Here is a 7,593-nt window from a genome sequence, read left to right as displayed (position 1 = left end):
CACACGAGTCTATGGAGCCATTCCTATTCAAACCACCACATGCAAAATGAAGAGTGAATCTGAGTGGATATGTGGAAGATATGTTATGTGGCTGTCCTGGGGGAAGATGTCTTCCTTCCTTACCTTTCCTGATCTCAATTTTATTGTAGATTTATTCAATGAAGAGAAAAGAGGGTGAATGGAAAAACGTGGAAGAAAGTGCGAAAAGGAGATGGTGAGTGTTGAAAACTTGACAGAATCCAAATCACCTGGCAGATGGGTATCTGGGCATGCCTGGGGGGATTGTCTTGATTGTGTTAATTAAGGCAAGGAAACCTGCCCACTGTGGGTGGCTCCATTCCTTGACTGGGAGCCTGGACTCTACAAGTAGAGAAAAGGAACTGAAGAGTAGCATGGGTTCATCATTATCTTTTTTCTGGGTTCAGATGCAGTGTGGCCAACTAGCCCTCTGCTCCTACATCATACCTTCCCAGCCTGCTGCTTTGTCTACCCCCGCCATGATGGACTGGATCCCTCGGAAACCGTGAGCCAAAATAAAGCGTTTCCATCTTAACTTGACTTTGTCAGGCTGCTTTATCATAGCAATGAGAAAGTAATTAAGACAACAAAGTGTGACAAAGCAGAGGTGATGAGCCATGAAAATATAGAGCGAGTCGCAGGTTACTGTGCAGAGAGAGGGGGTTAAGACAAAACAGTGGAGCAGAAGACATTGCTTCCCTGGGGTGGAGAGTTGGCTGAGCAGGCAGTAAAGAGTTCACCACCTAGCTCCACTTGGGATGGGATGTGTCACATGCCTTTTTCTCACCAATAGGAAGAAGCAGAGGTGGCACTGCCCACTCAGCTGTTTTCATCAGGGAGGAAGGCTCCTGTTGTGTTCAGTGTGTTGTGCAGGAGACACTGTGAAGTTCAGATACAGTGTGTTAGAAACCAGAGCACTTTCCCCTCACTGTCCCCAGCAAGCCTGGGAGGGTTCTTACTGCAGATTTCTGATTGGTGAAATGATATGCTGTTTTAAATGTGTAAACCGTGTTTGGTCCTAATTGGGTTTGAAATGCAGTGTTATTAATATAAAGTTTTTGAGGCTCATGTAAGCGCTGCTTCCTTTTTTTGTGACTGAGTAATCTTTTATTGTATGGATAGACCACATTCTGTTTCTTTGGGCATTTTTGTGTGTTTCTCTTGTCCCAGCTTTTTGGGCACTGGGCTATTATGTCTCTCTAGGAACAAGCCACTTGTAAAGTATTGTCACACTGGCATTTATTTTCAGTGGAGCATTCTGTCGCTGCTTTTAATAAGTGGTGCATTAAAGCACACTACCTCCCTTACAAAGGAGATTTGGTTACTTGGAGTGGTCAGTTTTCCTTCAATTACTCTTGAATTTAGTCTTTTTTGACCCTGTGTATTCAAAGATGAAGATTTCTTTTAAAAAAGTTTTATTTACAACATTAAATTTGTTTCTTTGAGGGCCTATAAGAAGGCTCAGTGGGTAAAGTACCTACTGCAGAAGGCCAACAACAGACGTGACTCCACTGAGTTTCCTTCTGACCTCCACACATGAATGGGGGCACATGTGTGACCCCACCCATTACACACACACACACACACACACACACACACACACACACACACACATACCTAATAATATATAATAATGCCTTAAGTTTGTTTCTTTAGAAAACCCTCCAACCAAAAGCTTGTTACTATTTGTATCAACTATGATTTGAGAAAGAACTTTTGCTAATTTTATGCTAAGTGGATTAAGTCTGAATTTCCTCTGTAATTATTTTAATCTTGCTTTCTACCTTTGCTGTGTGGAGTGTATAGCTCATGGTTTTACAGTGTTGCTTCTATTAATTTCCTGTAGTTATTTACAGTGAGCCAGCATGTCACCAGACTGTCACATAGTAAACATCTACATAGAAACACAAAGAGGAAGTGAAGAAGTGAACCCAAATCGTGCTCTAACTTAGATCTTCTAAATTATGAATGTTTCCAGGGTAAATTGTCTTATTTCTTGTCATTTTCTTGAGTTGAATAAGAGCTTTAACTTTTGTCTTACCCACTGTCTTTCACACACTCTTCCAATTTTCAAAAGTAAATATATTGAAATTTTAGCAATTGCTTCCAGTTGTCCTTATCTTTATGGGCTAATCATTTTTTATTTCTCTAACACAGGAAGGGAGGTTATATGCCAATTTAGATTCATGCCAAGGGAATGGATACTTTCTTTAGGGCATCCAGAGCTTCAACTCTGAACCTGCAGGCACCTATTTGTATAAATTGAAGACATCAATATATTAGGGATAGCGATAGTGATGATAGTTTCCAATTCAAGTATTTTGCTGTTTTTAAAATACCCATATTTTAGGTATCAAAGAAATCTTATGTAATAGGCATTATCTTTGTATTTACACATGAAAATGAGACTCAGGAAAGTTATATGGCTCAGTGAAGGTGCCTAGAAGGGATTTGGACTAAACTTTGAAAGGTCTTAAAGCTCAGATGCTTCACACAGAAGCAGGGAGTGATGAGGACACCATTCACCCGTGAACTTTCAACCTGGGAACTTGGACTGAGAACTCGCTGTCTGCACCGTGTGCAAACCTGCCACCACTTCAGGAAGGACTCTGGGGTCTTTGGTATATTTGTAAGCAGATTTATAGTGATCTTGCTCCCTCCAGAAGGCACCGGCCTGTCTGTAGTTTCTTCTCCTCCATTGCCCATTCCTTCCCTGACTTTTAGACATGGCTATTGGCATCTTGTCATAGACTCCAAACAAAAATGGGATTCAGAATGTCTTCATGTGAAAGATGTACAAATCTTGCTAGGAAAAGCCTCTGGCCCAGTCCTGGCCACACAGTTGAAAACACTTTTACGATAGGACAGCTCTGCTACAATTAAACAAACATCTTATAAAGAGCTTCAACTTGTCAAAACTGGCCTGTTAAACAAGCTTGGAACCATTGGATAACAAACCAGATCTGCCCTTGGATAGCAAGTCCCAGTTTTATGGGTCTTCCAATGATCTCATTGTTATAATAAATGAGTACACCAGGTCTCCGTATCCATCAGGAAAGTCCTACAAGCCGTGCTTCAGATGACTCAATAAACTCAAATGTCTCCCATGCTGAAAGGCAGGCACACTGTGGATTTTCTTCACCTAGTGTCCTTAAAGTAACAAGCCAAAGCAACATTATCCTGAGGTCAGCCCCTGACTGGGGGAAATTTTTGTGTCTCAATTCATCTGGGAATCATGTCTGACACCTCCCTATGTGCCTCATTCCACTCTCTCCCTTTGCACAGGAATGTGAAATGTACCAGTGCGTACTGACCTGGAGCATTAGAACCTACCACATGCTCCTCTTCCTGTTAGAAACCACCTGCTTCTCTCCATACTCCCTTCCCCCCACCATCCAGAAAATTGCCTGGATACAGTGACATCATCCCACATATATCCTAACTTTGGAAGGAGAAGGTAAACACACACAGCCCTTCATACACCCTGAGGCCATAAGGTCAATGCAATAATTAGACACCATTATACATGTAAAACAAACAGAGAATTATCATAGATCTAGCCTTGGCAGATAATGTATCATGTTACATAGTTTATATTTTTCTATGGTCCCACATTTCCTGTGAGACTTGATGACAAAAAATTATCTAGTTCCTTAAAAACAACAGAACCAGAAATGAGATTTCTATGTGTGTGGATATAGGCCAGTGACATGAAGGACTTCAAATTTTTGCTTGGGCATTACAAAAATATCACAATGAAAATTATCTGGTTTTAAGACGTGAGGCTATCAGAGAAAATGTGTCCAATTTGTTAAACGACTTCAGGTTAGAAGACATAAGAGTGTGTCCTCTATATAGTGTGTCAAACACCTAAGACTAATCAAGTTAGAAAGAAGAAAGGTTTATTAGGCTTACAGTTTAGGAAGTCCCAGCCCATGATTGTTGTGGGGCCAGTATCAAGGTAGCACATTGCAGTGGTCACTATCAAAGCTCTCATACCATTGTCTGGAAGTGTGGGAAAGGAAGGCCCATGTTTTTATAACTTGTTGTTGGTTGCTTTGGGAGTGCTGCCACCCAGCTCACAAATAAATACACACAGGGAGGCTAATTTTTCCTTATGAAACAAGCTTGGCTTGTTTCTAGCCAGCTTTTCTAACTTAAATTATCCCATCTGCCTTTTGCCTCTCAACTTTTTATCTTTCTCTCCTCTATACACCTTTCTTTACTTCTTACTCCATGGCTAGCTGTGTAGCTGGGCAGCTGGTCCCTAATGTCCTCTTCTTCTTTTCTTGCTCCTTGATCATTTCTCCCTGAATTTCTTCTCCTATTTATTCTCTCTGCCTGCCAGCCCCATGATTCTTTCTCTTGCCTTGCTATTGACTGTTCAGCTCTTCATTAAACCATTTTTTTAGACAGGCAAAGTAACACAGCTTCATAGAGTTAAACAAATGCAACACGAAAGAATGCAACACATCTTTGCATCATTAAAACAAATATTCCATGGTATACACACATGTATCACATCTTAACATAATATTCCACATACAACAATAACCCTTCATACTCTGAGTGCTAAAAAAAAAAACTCCTACAATGACCCACTGTCTTAAGACTCCATTACCATCTAATAGCACCATGCTGGGGACCAAGCTTCTGACACCTGAGCCATAAGATCTAACCCATAGTAATGAGGAGGGTCCAGGGCAAATAAAGAATAGTGTCAGACACAGGCAGTGTTGGAGGCTTCAGAGAGACCCTGCCCTTAGGCTTTTCAGTGGTGGGCTCTTCTGCATCTTCTCACTGTGATTGCAACTGTCCACGCGGTGGTGTCTGTCACTGCACTTTGCCTTTGTCCATCTGTGTGGAACAAGTCCCAGAGTTTGCTAAGCAGAATGATTTCCAAATCCACAGGATCTCTCTTCCTCTCTCAGCACGCCCTCTTTCCTTCAGCTGTCCCTCACCTACAATGAACAGTAACAAACTCACTTACAGAAGTCATTGAACATTCTCAACTTCAGCTACAAGGACCTGTTACTATGAATAACAGATGGACACATCTCAACATCCTGAACAGAGTCACCAGGGAAAAGAAACAAAACCTCTTGTAAAAAGTCGACGGCTCCACCTGGGGATTGTGCAGTGAGTGGCCTGGGTCTTATGTTATGACTGTGGATTGCTGCTCTGCTGGGACCAAAGGAACCCTCTCCTCTAAGTATCACTGCTCTTCCAAAATAGTAGGCCTGTTTTTTTTTTTTTTCTTTTTCTTTTTTTAAGACAAGGGCTCACTATGTAGCCAAGACTTAACTCAAACTCTTGATCCAACTGCTTCTTCAGCCTTCCACGGGCTGAGATTACATGTGGACAGCACCATGGCTGGCATTGGTTTATTTTGGCCATACCTCTTATTTCCACTGTGAAACATTCTCCAGTCTTCCTGTTTATTCATCCAGGTTCAGCTTGGTTCATGAACTAGAAAATAAATGTGGGAGTCATTGTGGTGCCACACATGTCCAGATGCAATGAAACATGATAACAACGTGATAAAAGGTATTCACTAGCGAGCCTACCATGGATACTAACCATGAATTTACAGACCTGAATCCCTTTCAAGTTACTGTGATGAAGGTTGTGGTGCCCTGCATGTGGGCTTCGGGGCATAGCCTTGTCCTTGCTTCTTCTTAAGCAGAGCGATCTTGTCTGGGTGTCATCTGGAAGTGAGCGAAACTGAATTTCTCATCCAATATGCAACATGATCCCCACTCAAAGCAGACTCAGTCCCACTTGTCATTTCTCCAAGAGGCCTAAAAGATAACTATTGTATCATTACACATTTTTGTACATTAAACACGGCTCCACCCCAGGGCCAAGAAGCTAAGCCGCACAATCAAACTACAGTGACCTCTATGAGTTCCCATCAAGACACTAGAAGGGGTTTTGCTTAATTTATCCTTTGGCTGACTTGATTCAATGTCTTGGACAATGGGGGCTTTCAGAAGGGAAAACACACTTGGTTTGGAGATCTTTATTTTTTAAGAGTCTGCAGAAAATGTAAAAGTCAATTTCCTTTGCTGTGTTTTTTTTTTGCCCTTAATTCCAAACAATGCCATGTACTGCTGCTACCTCCAGGATCAGGAAGGCAGTAATTTACCAGATGTGGCTGCAAGGCCTTCATCTCCTACAGCAACAAATTAGCAACTCTTTCCCCGTCACAGAAAACTGTCACCAAAATAGTAGGAGACACAATGGCAAGTCCAATTTCTGTGTTGTTTCTTCAAGAGGGACCAGCTCAAAGATGAATGCCCTGAGCTGAGAGGCAAACTGAAGAGAAAATTACTAGGCTTCAGAGGCCAGGTGCAAGCAAGGAAGGGTGGGCTACATGCAACACCTTATCATAGACATTTTGTATCATAAACATTCCAAACATTACATGAGGATTGTAGCAGGAATCTTAAATGGTCTTATTAATAAAACTCAAACCTGGAGTCAGGCATTGGGGTAAATGCTGGAAGATCAGAGAAGAACAAGCCACAGCTACCTCACCTTGCCAATTCCTCAGCTGATCCTGTTTCCTCAGACTGGAAGCCTCTGAGAACTCATCCAGAATGAATCTCAGCTGAACTGTTGCTCAAAAGCCTGAAAGTTTAACCAGGCCAATGCTTCTAGTTTCTGGTCCTCATGCCTTATATATCTTTCTGCTTTCTGCCATCACTCCCTGGCTTGCTTTCTGTGATTAAAGGCGTGAGTCACCATGCTTGGTTGTATCCTTGAACACACAGAGATCCAGAGGGATTTCTGCCTCTGGAATGCTAGGATTAAAGGCATGTGCTACCACTGCCTAACCTCTATGTTTAATATTGTGGCTGTTCTGTCTCTGACCCCAGATAAGTGTATTAGGGTGCACAATATTTCGGGGAACACAATACCACCACAGAGGATTATTGTTGTCTATTGGCTGAGGAGGAAGATGGTGTGTTTGCTCCAATCCTCTGCAACATTTAAATGGATCGAGAGTTTTGGTTGTTTTTTTTTTTAATTACTTTTAGAAAGAGAGAAAGAGAGTGAGTGTGTCATGTGTGTATGGTGTTTATAGAAGTCAGAAGAGGTCATTAGATCCTCCGTGGCTGAAGTTACAGGCAGCTATAAGTCATCCAACATGGATGCTGGGAACCAAACTCTAGAAGAGCGACAAGTGCTCTTCACCAACCAGCCGCATCTCCTGCCTCCGGACTGAGTTTCCTTCCATGCTTCAGGTTTTCCGGGAAGATGAGCAAAGCCAGGCCCTGCACTTCATTGTTGTTGGGTCTCCTTCGGCTGTTCTCTCCTGTCATTTCTGAGAAGACTGCAGGCTGCTTGTCCCTGCCCAAGCTCTGTACCCCTTCTTTTGTGAACTTTGGTGCAGTGTTTGCAGAACCCGAGAGGACGGGCTCCCCCACCCCACTTCACAGCATTGCCGTTAAAAATCCTTCCTCTTTTCAAGACTTGGCTCCAGTTGTACATCTAAGTGTCTCTCTAGCCCTTTTCACACTCAGAGAAAGTGCACACATAACACATACAAAGCCCACCTGAAGAACAGTG

General features: G+C 42.3%; 1 long non-coding RNA gene across 1 annotated transcript; it reads right to left on the bottom strand.

The window, feature by feature from the left end:
- Window positions 1-4,489: 4,489 nt before the first annotated feature.
- LOC114683959 lies at window positions 4,490-6,495 on the bottom strand. Its single transcript, XR_003733220.2, has 3 exons — window positions 5,599-6,495; window positions 5,418-5,487; window positions 4,490-4,979 (listed from the first exon to the last, which is right to left on the bottom strand). It is a non-coding gene; the product is annotated as an uncharacterized LOC114683959 (long non-coding RNA).
- Window positions 6,496-7,593: the final 1,098 nt, after the last annotated feature.

The sequence above is a fragment of the Peromyscus leucopus genome, chromosome 15 (genome assembly GCF_004664715.2).
Source record: "Peromyscus leucopus breed LL Stock chromosome 15, UCI_PerLeu_2.1, whole genome shotgun sequence".
Classification (NCBI taxonomy): domain Eukaryota; kingdom Metazoa; phylum Chordata; class Mammalia; order Rodentia; family Cricetidae; genus Peromyscus; species Peromyscus leucopus.
This window is presented reverse-complemented; position numbering and strand designations above follow the sequence as displayed.